Source organism: Lasioglossum baleicum, chromosome 5 (genome assembly GCF_051020765.1).
Source record: "Lasioglossum baleicum chromosome 5, iyLasBale1, whole genome shotgun sequence".
Lineage (NCBI taxonomy): Eukaryota > Metazoa > Arthropoda > Insecta > Hymenoptera > Halictidae > Lasioglossum > Lasioglossum baleicum.
This window is the reverse complement of record NC_134933.1, coordinates 17,865,599-17,888,629: the sequence shown is the minus strand read 5'-3', so window position 1 is coordinate 17,888,629 and position 23,031 is coordinate 17,865,599. Positions and strand designations below refer to the sequence as shown.

Genomic DNA, 23,031 nt, shown 5'->3' with positions numbered 1-23,031 from the left:
TCTTCGACACCGTACGCTTATGGATCATGAAGTTATGATAATCGCCCTGGGAATTCGACGATCCCGGTGCTTAAATATTGCTATCTGTCACTTCCGTAACCCCTCACCTTATAATGTCGAGTTGGCTTGCGATGAAGATTTCAAACTTACAATTAGTCCATTAAAACGTGCGAGAAAATGAAATACTACGTTTCTGTAATGAATATCCAGTAAAACACATTTTCTTTTTCTTCGAGGAAATCTCATGAATGATGAAGTTCTAATACTTAATCCTTCGGAACGTAAAGGAACTCACTGATGTCTAACCAGAGTTGTGCTAATTCAATTGCATTGTAATTCAATTACGCAATTGAATTACATTGTGTTTCAATTATATAGTAATTCAATTAAGTCGTAACTGAATTACATTGTTCAAACCTTTCAATTCATTCAATTACTAAGTATTTTAATCAGATGTGTAATTAAAATACAATATAATTAAAATACACCTTTCCCAATTATAGCCCAGAACTTTGAAGAAGTGCGACATATTTTTATAGTAGTTTCTATTCCTCGTCCTCGTTCATAGTATGTAACGCTATTTCATGTTTATGGTTGAAATTTAAAAAATGTGTAACGCAGAAGCTATTTCTGTTCAGATATTATATAAATAATAAATTCCTTCTGTTTGCGGAACCTACACATGGATTTTTCAACCTCTTCTTACGTATTACTTTATCATTCTTTAATTACAAAAGTATTTTATAATTGTACTCCAATTGCAATTACGAATTACATTGTAATATAATTGAACGAAGATCTGAATTATAAATTACAATAGAACTGAATTACAATGTAATTCAATTACTTTGTAATTATAATTCCTAGAGTGATTCAATTGTAATTCTGCACAACTATGTGTCTAACTGAATCTATAAAAGGTGTCTCAAAAATGTTCGCGAGTTCCTTGAAAGGAAAAGTTCAGCCTACTCTTGTATTTAATAAGAAATTTTAAAACTGCTCGATTATCCGAACAATTCGATTTTCCGAATCACCTCGGTCCCAATTGGTTCGGATAATTGATATCCTACTATACGTTTACCTCCAAAATAATATATTCAACAGCCATCTCTTAAAAGATTCTCAAAAATCGCTTTACAATTGCATCGCTGCATCAGAGAGGCATAAATTGTTTGAAATTTAAATATCTGTCTACGTTACGGCACCGAGAACGACTTCGAAGCATATTCGCTTGCAGATTTGCAAATATTTTTTACTGTTAACAAGCTGGAAGGAACGGTTCGCGAGCCTCGGCAAAACCAAACTGTCGATGTTACGGCGCAAGCGTCATAATTACAATTAATTAAGAAATTAATAAGCAACCCAAGAAACGCCGGTGAAACACGCACGGATATACCCGACAGGCACTACTGCTATACACGCCTCTGCAGCATATCTAACGTGGATTAACTGCATGCATTTGTCCGCGTCTTCCTCCATCTTCCGTATTTGCATCGATATTTCACTCGTATAAATAATTTACTTATCTAGCGCTCGGCGATTTTTTGACCGGCGCGCTGCAAATACAGCTATTACCGGGCTTAAAAGACTGCGAGGAGAAGTACACGTACACGGGTGTAATAAGCCCGAGTAGAGTTGATGATTTTATGTGTCCGCAACGAGTAGGAAACGCGAGATCGCCATTACATCGAATCGAAATGCAATAAGAAAAGGCCGGCGTAAATTAGCGGATGTAACCGAACGGTTTACATAAAAGCCGAGCGTTAAACTTTCGCAAAGAAAAAAATGCCTGTTCCCGCGATCGTATCACCGCGCGCGCCGTTAAAAAAAGAAAAAGAAAACAGAAGAATATAATTCAACAGTCGCGCTACAAAGAAGAGGCTCCGTCTTTACGCTTCGAACAGCGACTTTTATGGCAAGGGTTGAATTTAATGCCACGGTAAACAGAAAAGTGTCTAATTAAACACAATGCCATATGAAATTTCGTCCGCGAACGATACCCATAAATGCTCGGCAGGTTTTTACGTTTAGGATGTACCCGGGGTTCTAAATTAGCCGAGATCTTTATGCAATCTTTACCCCGTGCATAAAAGAAACGAAGCTGTAAATCGATAAAATGTTGCGAGAGAGAACTGGAGTACGAGTGCAGCGAACGTCCGTGAAAAATTTCATGCAAATCGGTCGGGCGCGAATTTGTTCAATGAAACGAGAATGCGCGCGTGTACTTTATAAGCACGCGAAGCCTCCTGTAATTACGCGTACCTTTCACAAAGGTGAAGGGTCCCATTAATTTACGTCGCGCGCAAATTCAATCTACGTGTGCCGCGCGAATCTATTCCATCGGGGGGCATTTAAGAATACATTAAACCGAAGGCGGCGCGGCGCCGAACGTTTAATGCTTTTCAAATGTATCGGGCTTCCATGTCCTCCGCCTTTTATACCTCTCCTTTATCGTACTTCATTCCGCAGAGTCCTGCTTAATACATCCTTTCGAGAAGCTTTTTCGAGCTGACAATAAAGATATCGAACTCTTGCGTTCTCCAAGCGACCGACTGCCTCGGTATTAATTCACGATAAAAGCACTCTTACTCCGCTTCCTAAACGCGGCCGTGTCTCAAATCAGTTCGACAGTGCGACGAACTTCGACGCGGGACGTTAATCATTTCTCTAGCTTGCGGAAATTTCGAATAATTTTGGAAAGAGGATAAGGTGTCACAAAATTATATGTCGCGGACACCATAGCGCAATTCCACACTCTCGATTTAGTCGGACATGATATAAGAACCCCCGCAAAATTGACCTTGAACCTGAGAAACACGCTAAGAGAAAACCAAAATTCTTTATAAGAATAAAGATTTTTTTAGAGTTTAAGATTTCTAATCTTAAAAAAATTTTGGTTCTTTCGTACCTTGTTTTTCACGTTCAAGGTCAATTTTCCAAGGGGTTCCTTATGTCGTTTTCGACTAAATCGCGGCTGTAGAATCGCGCTATGGAGTCCGCGACATACAGTGACTCGAATTAATATTCGGACGCTCTAAAACAGACGATAACTTTTTTAGTATTGTACTATACAATTTGAACTTTTTTGGGGAGCTAGAGCAGTTAGTTTACTACAGGATGTGAAACAAGATTGTTTCAAAAATTGCAATTGATCGGAATTGTAGAAAAAATACTAAAACTACTAACTACTTACAACTTTTTCATGTGGGCCTGTATTGTTTCGAAAACTGTAACTTCCTAAAGAATACAAAGCCTTCGAAACACCCTCTGAAAAATGAAATCTAAACGAGAAATAATATTTCAGTCGGTGGAGGGATTATTTATGTTACTGTGATAACAGAGAAACAGTACCTTGACATGTGTGTTATTTCTGAAAAGCGCAGATTCCCAAATGTAAATATTCCAGAACAACCATGGATTTGTTTTAAAATGGTGGTCTCAGTCACTAGAAAAATTTTTCACTGTTTTCATAGACGTTTGAATATCATGAAAAAAGTCTTAAAATAGAGTGAAGGGTAGGTATGAAACCACGGAGTCTTCTGGCTTTAAAATGAGTCCAAATTTATTATTGTATGACCATTTTTTACGGAATTATCACAGTTTAAGTAATTTTTCGAAAATCGGGCATTTAGGTTTGAAATACTTCTTGGATCTACTGTAGGGTCTTCTTAAAATTACACCTTCGAAAAATAATTATGGATTATAAACAGAGTTGGACAAAAATTGTATTTAAATGAAAATCTCGAATAAAGTGAGTTTAAATATTTTTGCCCAACTCTGATTATAAATAACAAACAAGGATATTACTTCCAAAAATCACTCCGAAGGACTACAAAATTTCAGAACAAGCGTAGATTTTTCTTAGATGGAAGGACCATTTACATTACAGTCGAAAATAAGAGAAAGGCAGGAAATGATGGAGCGTGGCATATGTTATTCAGCGAAAATGTCAAAATCGTTTCCCGTATCACGATGAACGGAAAGTGAAAAGCGGAGACGGACACTTTCCTTTTTAAGTTGTCAGGGGGAGGAAAAATAGGCGCATCTCGAGTAAGTATTCAAACGGAGTCACGTAAGACTTAAAGCGGAATCGCGTAAGAATAGTGAAGAACCTTTTTAACGTGAATGGGCTCTATTATACTATTGTGAAGGGGCTTGAAAGGACCGATGAGCCGATGCTTCTCGACGGAGTCTCGATCAGACGTCAAGAGTTTCATTTCGACGCTCGAACCTCCGGCAAGGATCGATCCGAAACAATCGTTTCTTCAAACATCCTACAACCGATTTGCGGAATAATACCCGCGGGCTTTGACTTCTCCGATACTTGCATCCGCCTGATTGCATACTGGGTGTGCACCACTTTCATCGAACGCATACACTTGCTGGACCACTTCCGTGATTCACCTATTTCATTACAACAATTCTATCGTAAATTTTGATTATCTAGAGATCCAATAATGACAATTAAAAATTACTACAGCAATTTTTTTGTTGTTATTACATCAAATTGTGTTCATTACAAAAGGTTCTGAGCTCAAAAGATCTAAACGTTTAGGAATACAAATTGGAAATCATTACAACGATTCAGAAATTTATTTATTTTATTTATTTAGAGATTATGTATTTCTTCTATTTAGGTTCATATTTAGAAAAGGTTAATTCGAAGATAATTCTACCTGAAGAGATTTCGGAATATATAATATAATTATATACAAATTAAACATTATGATAACGATTTCTAGCTTCCTAGAGTTTACGTGTACAACGTTATAATTTGACATTTCTAATCTCTGTTCTGAAAACACATACTAATCTGAAAGATCTACCTGGAGGTCCAGGAATATACGAATTAAAATTTACGACAACGATTTCAAGCTTTCTACAGTTCATGTGGGAAAGGTTAATTTGAGATGTCTAATGCCTACTCTTCAGAAACATTCTAACCCAAAAGGTCTACGAAGAAAATGAGAAGCAATTACACGAATTTTTCGCTTTCTATGTATAGGTCACATGGAAAAGAGGTACGTCTTTTCTAATCTCTATTGGTTCTTTAATGACCTCCATTAAGTCGTCCACGAGAAAAATAGCACAACTTTCCCCTTTCTGACCATCTTGTGGCTTTGTCGACTGAAATAAGTTGAGGCGGGCAGAACAGAAACGACGAATGAAGCCATTATTCTCGAATAATGGATCAACCAGAACACCCAGTATATTAGAATGAACACACCCAGACAGGAAACACGTCTGACATCAGATGGGCCGGCATTGTTGGTCGGAATGGACGAAGGTTTGGTGAATTTGGCACCCTGGATCCGTTTCTTAGAGTGGCACCGCCTTTCTCTCCCATTCTTCCGGTCGTTTCTTTACAACGCGTCTACGTTACAGTCGATTCTACACAGTGGGCTATCTGTTCTAGCCATTCGGAATGATTGTCGGCGTCCCATTTCTTCGAAACGCACCTGTGCGCTCACCTCAAACCATTTGAAAGCGTACGAACACCCCTTTAACCCTCGTGTAGCCTCTCAACCGGGGTACCAATTTACTACATATTTCTTTCGATAACTTGTTAATTTTCCTCTAAAAATATTACTTCCTCTGTCCCATAATAATAGTATAAGGGAATATTTAAACGGGAATTATTGACGAATGCAGCTGTAATTTATGTTGCAGCGCAAAATTGCGAAGCCTTGTAGGTTAACCTAATTATTACGAATTATAACTATTTTTCTAATTTCATCCGCTGATCGAAACCAATTGTTTTATTTTAGTTGAGTATCAACCCATTGTAAAGCTTTGCATAGCCAAGGGAACCTATCTACAAGTTTAAAATGCAGTAACGAAATTATTGAAAAATCCAGAAACTATCTGAACACTCAAACTAAAAATTGGGAGTAATATTTTTAATATAATGTCTAATGTAATCTAGTCTTTTGATAATAAATGTTGCGTTCTATATTTTTTCTTTTGCTACTATTATTATGAGACAAATTAAATTCATCAACTGCTACTATTATTATGGGACAGAGGGAGTACAACATTTCTCTGAATGTCCATTCTTTGCTCGCTAATGTATTCATTTATAGTCGTAAAAAAAAATGAGAATTTATGCAAATTAAATACGAAACATTTTAAATAATCTATACATTTTGGTTGGCTACACAAGGGTTAACTCTTATTTCCCTGATTATCTTGTATAAATAAAAATATAACTTGTACTAGAACATATAAAACAATGAATTAATTTTGAAGTAAATGCTTGTATAAATAAAAATATAACTTGTACTAGAACATATAAAACAATGAATTAATTTTGAAGTAAATGCATCGACTCTGTGTGTGTATGCACTATCACACACTTCAGAATGATGCACAATGAAGTACCACACACTTTCAAAATGACATTGTCGTAAGAAACAGTAATTGTATGAATCACTAAAAATCACATAGCTGTGCAAGGGGATGATTAATTACCTTTCACAGGTGAGCTTTACTTGGAAGGAAGAAGAACACGTATTATGGCTAGCTAGATCGACTGAAAACCCCACTGTGCATCAGTTCCTCCCTCCCAGGACCCTAATCCACCCTATTAGTACGACTCCGGCCAAATATCGGTCAGTTACAGGGGGCGAAAGGAGGTGAGGGGAAAACCGAGGAGCACAATGCACGTCGTTTATCCGAACGGCCGATTTTCTCGACCTCTTCAAGCCACAAGTGCCTTCCTTTGTGACTCTTCCTCGGTCTCCGGCTGGCCAATTGATGTTAGAAAGGCGCGCAATCCTTTTTGTGTTCTCTCCCGATGAAAGTCGAGAACGCCGAATCAAGGGGAAGATTATGTTGTGCGGTCGAGGGATCGATGATCCTCACAAATGTCGCTTCGTGGGGAGATAATTCTCTGGTTCTGGCAGTGGTATTCCGTAAATTGGACACGTGTTCTGTGAAACTTTCGTAATTCGATCACCGCTCGACATTTTTTCTCTCGGAAAACCTTCGGTGAAGAATTTACATTTTTCGAGGGAATATTAGGCAACATAATGTCTTGACGTACGTGGAAGAGACGTGCACGACATTTGTGAATAATTTAGCCCCATTAACGTGCGATGCACCCCAGTTTTTCGTTCTTTTTAAAACTACTTCTATTTTTAATCATTTTTGTACGGAACTTTTACCAACATATTTGTGACGTTTTTCTGAACATTTATTCCGTTTTGAACCTTTATCAAAGATGGAAATTTGCTTTTGCTATAATATAATAACTTTACAATGTATAAAAATGAACATTGAGAATTGATGTGTGCCAGTTGCTGGTTTGAAACATACTAAAGTCCCAGAGTTAGAGAAGTGCTGGAAAAACATATACACCTTTTTATAAGGCTTCATTTTTAATTGTTTCGTTCGTTGATGAATATACATATGTATAGAGACGTAACTGTATTTCGATGTGTTATTCGCTGTTGAAATCGTGAGAAGACAGAGGCTCTTTTACTTTTTGCTAGGGTGGTGTAGCTCCCGAAGGTTTTTAAACTTTCTAAATGGGGACCAGCAAAATATTCGCCCACCAGAGGAATTTGTAATTCACTGCCGATGAGAGACTTCGTTTTCCGAGAACAACAAGTTCGGAGCCCAGTTTGGCGCCGGTTTGGAGCCGGCCGGTTTTTAACTCGTTTGGCCAGTTTTCATGACATTAGTCTGTTACTGGTTTCGTAATATATGCCGCCACTTCCCTCCGAGTTCCGTATAAGATGATAATGTTTAGCAGATCATGGCTGAGACGGAAAAACGTGGCGATGGAGATCGAACCGCGATCGACTTTGCCATTGGCTAATTGGTACCACCGATTCTAAATAAATGATCCATATACCAGTTGTAACAACGTCGACTGGTCAACATGACAGCTACAACAAGTAGGCAACACCAAACCACTCTGTCAATCCTCTTACATCTCACAGATCATCTCACAAATTTAGTGCACTACATCTACCAGTCTTAAAATGGGAATTCGTGCAAATATGTTAAATACAGAGGGTTTTGAATAATCTATACATTTTGATTGACAACACAGGGGTTCAATTTTCTTCTGACCGGTATTTGAAAAAAGCTTATGCGACTGGTACTCGGAGAACTCCCGGCTACATGTTGCCAGCGCATTTCGAGCACGCAAAGAAAAAGGCGCAAGAGAGCCCGAATGTTTGAACTCCGCGAGTGTTCCTCGCTGGCGCCTAGAAGTGACCGTCGGGGCCGGACAATTAATTCCGTTCGTGCAAGTAGTCGATCAAGTTCGCTGGTCGGATGTTTACACGGGCCCGAGGCAATGGCCCGGCGAAGACAATGCCGCGGCGTTGCGGAGGGACCTGTCTTCCATCGAATTCCCCAGGGTGTGTCCTCTGACCCGAACTTCGTGGCACCTACGAGCCCCGCGTACGAGCACGCGGAGTCTGCCGGTATAAATAGAGAGGCTGAAAATACTGCGAGCGGCTAGGCATTCTCCGAACCAGCTCGCAGAGAGAGAAAGAGAAAGAGAGAGAGAGAGAGAGAGAGTGTGTGAGAGGTAAAAGCCGAAGAGAGCGCAGGGGAGGTAAGACGAACGGTGAAGGAAGGAGACAATGTGTATGCGTACCCGCGGACAATTATATGCGACGAATGCGTGTCGCTGTGACATTGCAGCGGCCAACGGAATGGTCCACACAGAAAAAAGGGAACGAGAGGACAAGGTGACGCGGTGCGGCGTCGAAAGACGGTAAAGACGAGAGTAAACGCTGCTGCTCGCTCCGGGCCGAAGAGAAAAAGGACCCACAAAGACGATCACTTGGCGCCAGTATTATCTTGGCTCAGACCAAATTCTACCGGAACTCCGAGGCTCGAGTTTCGTCGATTTCGAATGAGTCGTCACCGATCCGGGCTCGTTCGATCGTCGATCGACCTCCGCCTGGATCAGTGTTTAGCAGAGGCGCGACAGAACCCGAAAATGTCGGCTGCGGTCGAGAATTTTAATCGGGATTGAGGCGCATTCTCGAACATTTCGAGAGTATTCTGGATTCTCCCGAGAATAGTCCTTAAACGTAGAGAACGATTCCTTAAAAGAATTAATGCAAAATGTAAAACATACTTCTTGTAAATTTTTTAAAGGCATTCAATTTTTCTTATTAGATTGGCATTAGATTTGCGACCTTTTGTTTTCTAATTCTTTTATCGTATCATTATAACCTCATTCAGTGACCATTCCTTTCGAACTGTGTATCATTGGAAAGCTCTGAATTTTGTCATTAATTTGATATAAAATACTCTTGCTTAAAAAATATATATATATATATGACTTTGTCTGGGAAAATGTGGAGGTCGTGAACTCAGTTGCCAACCTAATATAACTACCCCGTTCCTCTGAATTTACGCAGTGATTCCAAACTTCTGGCCGGTAGTGTATGCTAAGGTATTCGCTTTAAAATTGGTCGAAATGATTTTTGCGCTAACCTAAAATCACTGCAATCAAAGAAGAATCGTAATTGAAGAATGAAAATAGTGAGCAGGCTGTTTTCACAATGAAAATTGAGCTCCGACAACTGCAGCAAACGACGAAACGAAAAGAATTGACAGTTAAGGAAAATAAGGCCCGATCATGCCAACGATGGCGTCGTTTCACGGCGCGGCGGAATTGAATGACAAAATGATGATGAAGACATCGCGGGACCGAGTTTATGCTTTACGTAGAAACGAGTCTCCGCCACCGACTATAACGCGATGAAAGAGGGAAACGCGGCCGGTAAATACAAGACAGCGTAACGACTCCGCTTCGAGGCGAAGTTTTGCCTGGAATAACGGGCCTTGGATATTCTTCATGGGAACGGGGATCTTCATCATACGCAAGAATGTAAACACGGCAGGAAACCCGGCAAACGAAGACTAATCACCCGGCCTTCCGCCATTTCGCTTCATTTTTCTTGCCGGTCGGTCCCGGCTAGCCGTTCCGGTGAAAACTTTGATTCGATGGTAATTGAATTAATTGCCGAGAGTCTCCCAGACCGTATTTTTAAATGAATCACCCTCGTCAGGTTCTCTGTAATTTCTGCGTCTCGTGTTTCGTGCGCAGTGTTACCTCCTCCGTCGTCCGTTCGCGATTCGTTTTTTGCCAAGTAATTTTCTGATAAAATGTTCCGAATAAATTGCATTTTCCGCTCGGTTGGTCGCCGTTAGAACGTGTAATCATAATTAAATCATTTCTTACGTGAGCCTCGCGAGCCTAACTCGACGTTCGAGGATAGGCTCGATCATTTTTTACCGATACACGAAAATTCCGCAAGCATTGATTCATGCATCGATGCGTCGCACTGTGCAGCATGCGTTTCGTGCAACAACGAAAGAAGTATGTAGTATCAATGTAAAACATCAGAGTAACCTCAATGTTTCAAGTGTACAGGATGTCCCAAAAATGTTGTGCTTCCTTAAAATGATTCCTGAAGTCATTTCAAGTAAGTTTTTTCTTTGCGCAGATGTTCTCCGCTGCTTCGTTAAGGAGTTATTAACGAAATACCACGGACCAATCAGAGCGCAGATACAGCGCACGGATTTGATTGATCCGCGCGTTTTCGTTAATAATTCCCAAACAAAGTCTCAGAGACCATTTTCGCAATGGAGAAAGTGCAAAAGAAACCATGGGTCGCGACTCAACCGCGACGAGTAAAATACGATGCAATAAAAAAGAAAGTTTTTACCTTTTCACCTTAAAATTCAAGGTCAATATGTCAACGGTGTATATTGTCAACGTGTTTCCGGGTAAGTTCCGTCGTATCTTACGAATAAAATACTAATTTACGGATTACAACTACAACAAAACATTTTCATAAAAAATACAGCATTGATGCCCTGTTCCTCAGATATTCGACCATGTCCGGAAGTAAGAATTTCACAACTTGTGCAAAAGGTTGATAGCTATTCGGACCACCTACTTCACCATGCTGGGGACACTGATACAGTGGTAAAATTATTTTTCATTTACCAACGGCCGCGTGTCGATCGCTATCTTATTGTCGTTGTCAGGACATCTGTCTGTTATGGTGGCAGCCATCGGTTGTAAGACTAATTGCCGGACAGAGTTCCCATTTGTAAGAATGCAAAACGAAGCGGCAGCGTTGGACGACGAAGGCCGCCGTTCAGAGATCGATCTTTTCGCGCCGGTTTCGATGATTGGAATCGAAATCGCGTTGCAAGATAGTCACGCGCCAAGGAGCGACATTTCGATTTAATCGGGTCGTCGTCGCGTCGCAGCCGAGCGTGGTATTTGCGCGACGAGAAACAAAACGGCAGCTGTAAGCAAGGTAGATGCACCATTATTGCATCAAACAATGCAGTCCCCATTCAAAAATCGACGACGCCTCCTCGGGACGCTTGGAATCAATAGATAGGCGTATTCTGGACGAATGGAACAGCGGGAGGTGCTCAAATTTTATTTCCTAATCAATTCTTGTTGTCCACGATCGTAACAACAAGTGCAGTTAGCAATACAAAATACGAGGTGTCTACATGAATGTTCCCTAGTTTGGGAGTTAGTTGGGATATGGTTAGTGGTTTTACCTACAAATCCCCAACATAGAGCCTACGACGAAAAAGAGACCCAGCTTCAGATTTTTGAAAAGAATTTTTATACGAATAAAATTAAATCTGTTTGTTTACTTCTTATCCTGTGTTATTCTTTATCCAAAATTGATTAAAAACGAGGCTATTTATGAAATTCATTTGTCGGGGTGTAAGCAATCCCACCTTGCTATTTATGTGTTATTAGTAGACTGCGGATCTTTATGCAAAATAAAAAATGTTTGTATTGATTGCAAGACACAGAAGCCAAATAAAAATTCAATTCTTCTTTCGATGATCTTGTTAAGGTGAAACTAATAGACTGATGGCCTTCAATCTTTTTAATACCTCCACTGGTTTAAATGGTACGTACCCATTTTTGTCATAAATGCATCAAATCCGCAGTCTAGTTATTAGACCTTACTTTGCGAGGGTTAAATGCCAATTATCTTCATAAATAATGAGAGTATTGTCAAAAACGCTCGGACATGGGTCAGCTTCTTATTGTTGTAGATTCACCAGAAAAAATTGAAAGAAAATCGTGAAAAACTGTCCTTGTGAGTCGGACTTTTAGGGAAAGCACGGTACCGAAAGTGAAGGCTTGCGACGCGCTGGGTCCTGTTAATGGGATCGGTAGCGATGACGAACGCGTCCAACAGATTCCAGAGACAGAGAGCAAGGGCCCCTGAAAATATCGCGGCGACGCGCGATTACCCTTTCGCTTTCACGGCGATCCTCCTTTTTCCGTAGCAAGGTCGTCGTCGTTTTTTCACCGACGGTTTCGGAACGGCGCAACTGAACGACGGACCCTACAAATGGCAGAAACGTGGGCACCGCTCTCGGCTCTCTCGTCCGTTGCTTCACGTGCAGCCTATTACTCAACGTCGCTGGCGTAATTAGCATAATAATATCTGTAACTCGCGGTTGCAGCGCTAACTAATTACCGGCGTATTAATCAAGGTATTCGACGCTGGAGCCAGGCCAATCCCGCCTATCCGAGTTGTCAATCCAATTTATCTGTGCTGCATTAGAATGTCAACCGCGACCGGCCACGTCCGACGCTATAGATCTCTTCATAGATCCGAGAGAATGAACAATTTTCCACTGTCGGCACCGACAAATCAAATGCCCGGAATCCCTGATTCCCCTCGACCCTCGGAAACACTCGGAAGTACCGTTTACCAAACTTTTCCTTTGCGACCGATCGGACTTTGCCACGCATTTACACCGTTTTCTGAAGAAAATGTTTGTGTATAATTTAATAATAATTAACGATTCCTACAAATTGCAATCTAAAGAAATTTTTGTTTACTCGTTCTCTAGCAAACTAATGAGTTTCTTAAAAAATTCAAGTCCTTTGGACTAATTTTAAAAAAGTTATGCGATTTTTAAGAGTGTCCACTTTATATTGTCCGCGACTGTATGTTCTGCGGATTTTTATGTAAAGTATGTATGTACCTTCGATTTAAATAGTTAGCTCGATATTTCTGAATTGTTGATTCAATAGATAATAATTTAATAGTAATTGACCTTTCACTCTCATTCGCATTCTTTATTTCCTCGTTCTACTATCTAATAATAATTTAATACATAATAATTTAGCAGATATTGAATATTGGATAATTTGATGCATAATAATTTAGCAGATATTTATACAATTCTGGTACAAGAAAATGATACGCGCGCGCGCGCGCGATTTTTTATTTTTCTCTAGTTATCCCGGATCTCATTTGGAAACAATCGATGATCCATTAATTTCATGCGTTTTAGTGAAATATCAGCCTTGCATTCCTACAAAATAGATGCGATTTAATTTTTCATTGAGCGATCGAATAAGAAAGGCTTTATAAAACCGGACAGTTCATACGTGCCAGGCTTCTGACCGATGTGTCGTCCAAAAAATAATTTTGCCGGGTAAACGCTCCCATGCGCGAGGTGTTGTCAGACGAAACGAACGATGGGACGGGGGGCGGGGCAAAAAGGTGCGTTGAACGCGGGAAGAATCGGCGATCGAGGAATTGGTAATCGGCGGTGATGCTCCACGAAAATTCTGGACGGCGCGGCACGGCGCGGTGACCGCCAGATCGGATTCCATCGAGTGGTCCTGGTGAGATCCTGCGCCGATCATCGACCACAGGCGAAGTTTCTTTTTCGTTCAGCTGGGGCTCCTCTGATCGGATTTCGAGCTTCTTCAAAACTTCGCACGAATATTTTCCCCCTGTGCCAAGCCGAATCGGCATCTCTTTCTATTTCTCGCAACAATTAACTATCTATCCGAGAAAACGGACTAAAAAGTAATGAGTAGGCTGCGAATCTTTATGCATTTGTGAAGAAGTTCGTTCGGTGAAATATAAAACAGTAAAAGATTAGAAACATTTAAGAATACTGCAATGTTGTTTTCGATGTAACGAAGTCATTAAGGGATGAAATCAATTTTTCATTTAATTCCTGCGTCCCATAATAGATGCAGAACATTTTTATTTTGCATAAAGATCCGCAGTCTAGTAATGAGACTAGTTCGGTAGTTTATAGAACAGTGCTTTTACAAAACTATTGAGGATGAGGCACCTAAGACAAGCCATCTGAATGACTTCTACATTTTTTGAGATAGTAAGAAATGTTTCAGACAGAAGTTTTTTGGAGGTGAGGTTGCAAGCAACCCTTTGAGTGATTTCTTCAATAAAGCTGAGAATATCCGATTACGTAAGCATTCACAGTAAGAATTTATATTTTTCATCCTTTTCTATGTTCTGACCTTAAACGACCTCGAATGACTATACGTTGAAATTGTCTCGCGAGGGGCTACAAATGTAGGAGTTCAGAAATATGTAGTTCCATTGTAAGAAAGTAGGTTGATTCCCAAATCTCGTAAGCACCTCCACCTGAAAAAAGTTATACACATCACGTAATGGGCCCCACGAAACCCAACAACTTTTGTCTGAAACATTTCTTCCTGTCTCAAAAAATGTAGAAGTTATTCAGGTGGCTCGTCCTGTACATACATCGAAAATAGAAGAAACTTTCGTTCCGAGTGCAAATGCACTGGTTTCCGGGATGCGTCGGGTATCCGCAGAATTTTTGCATCGGGACAAGATAACATTCTCGAATTTCACAGCCGCAGTAATTCACGCGGATCCGCCTCGTCCCTTTGCCATCGTTCAACCAGTTCCGAAAGGGTTAAACGACCTTTAAACGTTCACCGCGAGAGCACCAAATCATGTTGAAGGAAATACACAAGCCGGCGGTGCTGTTATCGATGCGCGAATGCTTAATTAATACACCGATGGAATTGATATCGTGCACTTATACCACTTTCGCCACGCTCCATCGCTCGACGCATTTATGGAGGTACCCCTGCGATTAATCATCTTCCTGCATCCGCGACAGGATGCATAATTCATACGTTCGTAACTTCTTTGAAATTTTCAGCAAACTCGGAACTTCGTGGCCACGAGCACTTACAGATCGGTGTTTTACCAGAGAAACCTGTAGCGGAGATCAGGTTCAGATAGACAGTGTCATTTTTTCTCTGTGTTGGTAACACGGGTGGATTTTCTACTAAAAGACGATTCAGTAGCATGTTCTGACTATAATATATCACAGGTTGATACATGTAGATTACAAATATACTGCGGATCTTTATGCAGGATATGCTCAAAAGCACATGAATATTTCATAATTTTGTACGTTTTTGATCTATACCACTGTAAAAAGTGGAATATAACTTTTTTCCCGAATGTGTGTGGTCAGTGACCGCAATATCATAACTGCAGCTGGTCACAGCGGTCAGTGACCACTAGGAAACTTCTAATATTTATTTTGAATGAACTGTGAGTTTTGAGTACATGTTTCTTCCAGAACTTTTTATGCTTTTGGCAAGTAACACATCATTCATAAAGTCTCCGGTATAAGAAAAACAAATTTTTTTTTAGACATTCCACTTTATTCATCAACATACTCTCCTTCACGAGTGATGCATTCATTCCAACGCTCCTCTAACTTTTCGATGCCCTTTATGTAAAACGATTTGTCTTTGCTCTCAAAATAAGCCTCAGTTTCGGCAATCACTTCTTCATTTGAGCCAAATTTCTTTCCTTGGAGCATCTTTTTCATGTCTGCAAAATGCCAGTAGTCGCTGGGGGCCAAATCTGGAGAGTACGGTGGGTGGGGAAGCAATTCAAAGCGTAATTCGTCCAATTTAACCATTGTTTTCATCGCGCTCTGGAATATATGTGTCAGACCGGGGACTTATTGAGTGATGTTATAACAGTGTGACAAATGCATACGAATGATCCCCGGTCTAACGAAAATCTATGAAATCCCTCTATAAGCAGTTGATTGCAATTTTTCTTTACTTGCAAAAAATGGGTGAGAATAATATCCTTGATATAAGAAGGATATATATGAAATCGTCGTGAGTGACTCGGATCAGCGATCGTGGCCACGTTCCTGGATCGAGGATTCGGTGCACCGTGCATCATGGTGTCGACAAGTATTTCAAGGGGAATAGCCGGAACAGGCCGGGTACCGTTTGGGCGTGGGACCTCTTCGAGGTTCGTGGCGGGGTCGTTAATTATGGAACGCCATGGGTTACGTTTCAATGGATGATTGATGAACGCGCGGCGATCCTCATCTAACCTCCTCCGAAAGAGTAAGGGAAAGAGACAGAAGGCGGTTGAAAAGAACGAACCAACGAACGAACCAACGAACGAGCGTACGAACGAAACAGAGGGATGAAGAGAAAGAGGATCCAGCCGGAGGTACCACTCTGGAAACAGGTTTCTGATTGTTCAGAGAAGCATCTCTCCTCCGTTTCTCCGCTCCCGGAACACGATCGCGAAGAGAGCTGACTACTCTTAGAGTATTACTACTTACATTAGGCTGCTCACCTTGCGCTGTTCCTTGTCAATTTGACGAAGCGTTACTGTTCCGTTGATTTACAGTAATCGTGCGGCTGTATCGACACCGAAACCCTTTCCTACTTTCGTTCCTCGCGAGCGAATGTCGTTAGGCTGTTATCACCGTTAGTTTCTCTCTCGGAGAAAAGCTTTTGCGGACCGTGGGTCTTGTTAGTGGACCGCAAAAATTTATGAAGAGCCACACGCTGCCTTAGTCACAGTCGAAGAAAATGCTGATTAAAATTGTTATTCGACTTGAAAGCGCAGCGCGACGTCCAATCTATTCGCGAGAGAAAACACGTTCGATCGCCGCTCAATTTATCAGGAAAAATTGCATGGTATAGCAGCGAGCATGCACGCAAGCAGCGTTCTGATAATGATGATGATCACGGGATTGACGGTCGCGATGATAATGATGACGACGATGATGATGATGATCGTTATAACCGAGGCGGTGCTCGCGACGATCGCAAATAGACGTTGCATCGTTTTATCTCTTCATTCACATGAATATTATTATGATTACAATGATGTAAGGAACGATTCGAAGTCGTTGATGAACGTTTCTCAAGAACGAAGTTGGCTGATACTTGGTTCGGCGTAGTTTCTGTTTGTGTAAACAGTGTCCACAATTAATAAGAGAAATAGTAACGATACAATGAAGAAATACAGTGGAGTAGAATACTGCGAAAGATAGGATATATTTTTCCTTCTGAAAACTTCCATGATCATTGACCACAGCGACGTGGCTGGACACGATCATAACGGTCAGTGATCATTTAGAGACATCATCCGGAACATAATTGATTCAACACTTTATGACGATCAATAACCACTTATAAACTTGAATGACCCAATCCTAGAGGAGGATGCATTCCGTCACTAGATTGCTCCTCGTAAAGAGTACAAAAGGCAACCGTTAGAAAAAGCAATTTGACATTAATTTTCATCGGTTCAAACAATCTTTCACGCAGATAATCGGTTCCCCGGTGAGTCCGATCATCGATTCCCCGACATCCAGTATGCATGAGACTCGGTTCCTGGTTCTAGTCGGACAGGTCTACCGTCCTCTGAACCATGAAGTTTTCCGCGTGCGGTCTCAAGGTCGCGTGCTCGCGCGAATACATACTTACACGCGAGCGTTCGTCCTCCCGACACGCTGACGCGCGAGGCTGTGCAGCACGTGAAACGCAGATGAGCCGGTAGCACCTCGGAGGAGTTCTCCGGGTATCCTTTACGACGGCGGATCACGCGAGCCTCCTCCGATACCGAAAGCTGCCCAGCTCATCTCCCGACAGTAAGGAATACCGGGTATTACAGGTGTTGCCGGCGGTCATTAGCAGTTTCATACTTTTCCGTTCCCCGGCAGATCGTCCGCAATCTCATTGAGATCCGAGGAGAGACGCCTTCAACGCCGCTTATCCACGCGAGATACCCGGGGACAACGAACCTGACGAAGATCCTCGCCGCAATTAATTAGCACAGATGCGTCCGGCAAGTTCTATCATTTTTCTAATAAATGTACATACAGCTTTGTCCCGTGGTTTGTAATCGTGCTAGAGAAATTCTGTTCGACGATATCGTCTGTTAGTAAAGCCAGGTGTCACCGAGCAGTTTATGCACTTTATCATCGTTGAATATTTCGGGTGCTCCGCTCTCTCGTTACTCCGAAAAGCGAAATTAGCTCGACTCAATTAGCACTGGGCTCGTCTTGGTCGTCTTCGTCGCGGCTGCTTATTATCTCGACGTCGATTAATAAAACTCTCGACGGCTGTCACCGCGAGCTTTCCGCGGAAAGACCGTACACGTGTCGCTTGTTTGCGCCGCTGTCCGTTTACGCGCGTTTTTAATTTGTCGCTACCGAAATACGGTCGCCTCGTCACCGTGAACCTGCGAACTCCTCTTCGTCTTCTCCGTTTGCTTTGTGCCCTTCTAGTTCTCTGGCCAAAACTCGATTTCGTCGAACCCGTTCCAAAGAAACGTGATAGAGGTCTCGTGGCAAACGCACGCACGCTCGCTCGCTGCACCGATTTTAACGTGGTTAAAGCACTTTGTAAGAACATTTAAGGTTGCCCATAAAGAAGACCACCGTGCCGGACTCGTTCACCGCAGAAAATGCTTAGACGCTCTCAGACAAACGGTAAGCAGCGTTTATAAATGCATAATTATAGTGATCGGAGTGAAGAGATTCCGACGCGTTGTTGGCACGTTTCAATTAACGGCCAGGTGTAAATCATTATTATTTATACGCGACAGGGCACTTGAACTCGTTCGTAGAACGGTTTATTGCTTTAACCGAGCATTGTTACTTTGTTAATTTTATCTCTCCGAGACAGCGGCTTTTGATAGCGATGCTAATTTATTCCGGGAATATTCTTCTAGTATTGTAATTACAAGCAGCTCTCGAATACTATTTAATATTTATAGGGTACATATAGGGTATGACATACTCAGCGTAGAAACGTTTGAAAACATAGGTCGATAGTTCAACTTTTTCTGAAACATTAACATCTTTTTATGTCAGCATCATGATTGAGTCATTATTAGCTAGTCATATTAGCAAATATGCAATCACTACAGTTGACACGCTGAACGAACCTTTGTCGCACTGGAGTTGTGTAACGCGAATTTTAATAGGTTAATGTGGTAATGAAATAATTGGCTAAATTAGTTTGACTTTATACGAGTTCTGACGATAGTGATGCAGCAGCCAACGTGTTGATGACAATCGACTAATTGTCAACTAACTGTGAAGGTGTCAAATATTTTTTCACAAAGTGTACCTTACATAAATTTCATTAATATACAGTCGTGGACAATATTAAGTGAGCGCTCTTAAAAATCGCATAACTTTTTTAAAATTAGTCCAAAGTACCTGATTTTTTTAAAGATGTTAGACCGATTAGTTTGCTGAAGAACGAGTAAACAAAAATTTGTTTAGATTGCAATTGGTAGAAATCGTACAAAATTTTAAAAATGATGTTTTTTCAACTTTTTTGTCTGAGCCTGTCAAAATTCAAGTCCTTTGGACTAATGTTAAAAAAGTTATGCGATTTTTAAGAATGTCCACTTTATATTGTCCACGACTGTATGTACTGCACATTTTTATGTAAAATAAAAGTTGTTTCTATTAATTGCAAGACACAGAAGCTACACAGACATTAATTTCTTTTCTTGAATAATTATAATCAGATGAAAATAATACATTTCTGAATTCTCTGGGTGTTTTCTTTATTTCGCATTTGATCTACTCATTTTTATCATAAATAAATAATATTTGCAGTTTATTGGACGCTGGCGATAGACATTATTTGCACATTGAATGTTTTCATTGCATAGGTTTATTGTATGCGGCTAATGAAGTCAGGTAGATCGACTGGAAAGGAATTGAATTAGAAAGAAATTATGCAAGAATTATTATCTAGGAGGGGCTGTCAAAGGTTCCGAATAAATCTGATGCATCAAAGAAAAAGAGAGATCGTGACATTCCAGTTACACGCTTTCATCGGCTGTTACGGCGCCTTTCAGCCACGAGACAGGTGGTAAAATAGCCGAGTAACAAGAGGGAAATACAATAGTATCCGCTATCGATTACACCCGATGGAGGTTCAAGAGCTCGATTTTCCCGAACGGGCAACGCACGATTTCACGGGCGTTAACTCGAATCGTAGCGAGCCGTCGATGGGCGCTCGATCGCGACAAGATAAATGACCGTGTGTCCGGCCGACCAGCAAACCGGCACTATTCTCCCAATTATGTGGGGTCTCCATCGACCCCAGTGTCCACCTGTCGCCGGGAACAGCGTGATTGATGGACCACACGCGAGCAGTACGTGTCCTGCTACCGTTCCGTCTTGATCCTCCAACCCTTTCGCTGGCGTTGCCGAAATTTCCCGGTCGAGCTTTTTCATATTATCGCAAACCTAACGCAAAATGCACCGCGAAACAAGTGCATCCTGGTCTCGCCAGTCGAACGCACCAAAATCCTATACAACTATTAAAGTATCCGGAAAATTCACTTTGTTTTTCAGTAAGGTTACGTTACGTTTCTTTGATCAATGGGTGAACATGGCGAACTCAACCATTTTTTTCATATAGAAAATTATATTTCTACAAGTGAATATGTATGTATATCTTCTTCTTTAAATGAAATTTCAATCACCTATTTCTCTGAACTCCTACGTTTGTAGACCTTTGCGAGACAACTTCAACGATATAGTCAATTAAGGTCATTCTAGATCATTTAAGGTCAGAAACGTAAAAGGCGATGAAGAATATAAATTCATTGTAAATGCTTCCGTAATAGCTTTATTGATGAAATCACACAAGGGGTTGCTTTGCAAGCCCACCTCTAAAAAAATTAATCTTTTTCTACCGTTAATAATTTGCTTGCAATTGTGAAAAACATATATGAAATGTATGAGGTGAGTTCGAGTATTTTCGTTCTTTTTAATCTTAATTAACAACCAAGAAAAATGATATCTTAGCATACTAATTGAATTCTTATTTTACACTCTTCTTTACGTTTCCGACCTTAAATCCTCGGATGACCTTGAATGACTATATCGTTGAAATTGTCTCGCGAATGCTAGGAACGTAGGAATTCAGAAATACGTGCTTTCAATTTAAAAAACTAGGTTGACTTTAAAGTCTCCTAAGCACCTCCACCTGATCTGAATGGTCAGGTTTCTTTCCCCGTTCCCTTCCCTCCCTGCTAGATTGTAACGCGGTTAAGTAGCTGGTTGATGCACTCCGCAGTTAGCATCTGCGAGTCGTAAAAATCAACTTCCGTATTTTCTGGCCTCCTCTCTCTCTCTCTCTTTCTCTCTTACGCTCGTTCTGGGTTGCCGCTCCGGTATCCTCTATTTCTCCGAACGGTAGAAGGGGATAATTAAAGCGGCCGCATTAATTGCGCCCATCGGCGTCGTTCGACGACATTAGGAGAGGTTCGGCCCGATAGCAGCGCCGGTGCACGGGGCTTTACGACCGCGTTAAGTACGTGTTTTAATTGATAAGCAACTGTCACGTCGCGGCGAAACGAAAACCAACCGCGGAAATGCAAATCGACCGTTCGAGCTGGAGCACAACTTGTACCTCGCGCGCCAGTTTTCTTTTAATTGTGTGATTAATCGCGACCCTGTTCAGCAGGTTGCACGCTACAGGCTTCACAGTACGGCGGGTCAGGTGCATCGATTGCAAACGCAGCTCTTTTTACTCTCTTCGTACATCGATTCAGTATTCTCCTTCTCGGAATGCTTTGTAATCGTTTTAACACGTTTACTGTCGGATATCGACTCTCGAAAATCCTGTGAAATCGAAATAACTGACGAGACACCCTTTAGAACCTTACATATTCTAACAAAAGACGACGATTTAGTTGAATGAATCATTTATTCATAAGAGAAGTGACACAACTCAAAATACATTTCTAAAAAAGGTATGATAATAAATATATGTGGTGTACTTTATAACTATTAGGTTGGCAAATAAGTTCGTACAATGCGATTTTCTCCAAACCATGCTTCTCTAACCGACTGCTACGTCGATAATCGATCGATCAACCTTCTGCGAACTAAACACACACGTATAAAGTAAGAGAGCTTCCTTTGTCTCATGACCTAGAATGATTTCAATATCGACAATCGTCTTTATAATAGCACCGGCAGAAATCACGAATTTAATAAATGTCTGTCGTACGCCAACGAGAACAATGATACCCATTCTCCAACAGTGAAACGGTACTCTGAACAATTCAACAGTCAGACGCCAGTCAAACAATGTTTTAAACGGACGTTTCCATTTCATTTAGCACTACATTCAAACGCAAACTGCCAAGAATGAAGGCTGAGCCACAGTGGGGGGTCTCCATTGCCTCCGCTAAAGCAATTTTTCATGCAGTTTCCCCGTCGTCTGTCTGAATAAAATAACATAAATATTCTGCAAGGTCTGGCTATTGATATGAGCCACGGAGGACCGTCTTGAAAAGGGGTGGAGGGGTAGCATAATCCGGGGTAGTCATCGATACCCATTAACCCGTTTCCCCCCATCGAAGTATCGTCCCGGTCACCGATTTCTGCGGAAGGTTCGAGAGGGCTGTCGCGTGTATCCACCGGATAAAGAGGCGTGCATTTTTCTCCGTAGGGTCGGCGGTATGTAATCCACCCTATCGACGCGCCACCGACATTTATTGCATCGATATTAATCGATCAGGAAGGGGTCCGTGTATCGGTTCGGCCTTTCTTCCCCCCCCTCCCTTCTCTCTTTCTCTCTCTGTCCTAACTTCTTGTCGAGCCGGTGCACAGTGGGGTATTTGGCCAGGAAAGTCGAAAAAAGTCGATTTGAAAATTTGTGCTGTCGACGTAGTTAAAGGTCTGAAGAATAAAGCTTCAGTATTGTTTTTTTTTTTAATTTGTACAGTCACGACTAGACTGCGGATCTTTATGCAAAATGTTCTGTATTGATTGTAGGTAGCAGGAGTAAAATAAAAATTGATTTCATCCCTTAATGATTTTGTTCCATTAAAACCAACATTAAAACATTCTTAAATTTTTCTAATCTGTTATCGTTTTATA

At 41.1% G+C, this 23,031-nt stretch overlaps 1 protein-coding gene across 2 annotated transcripts in view; it reads right to left on the bottom strand.

Annotated features, from left to right (window-relative positions):
* Mesr6 (misexpression suppressor of ras 6) overlaps positions 1 to 23,031 on the bottom strand; it is a 764,580-nt gene that overhangs the window by 443,277 nt on the left and 298,272 nt on the right. The window lies entirely within an intron of this gene.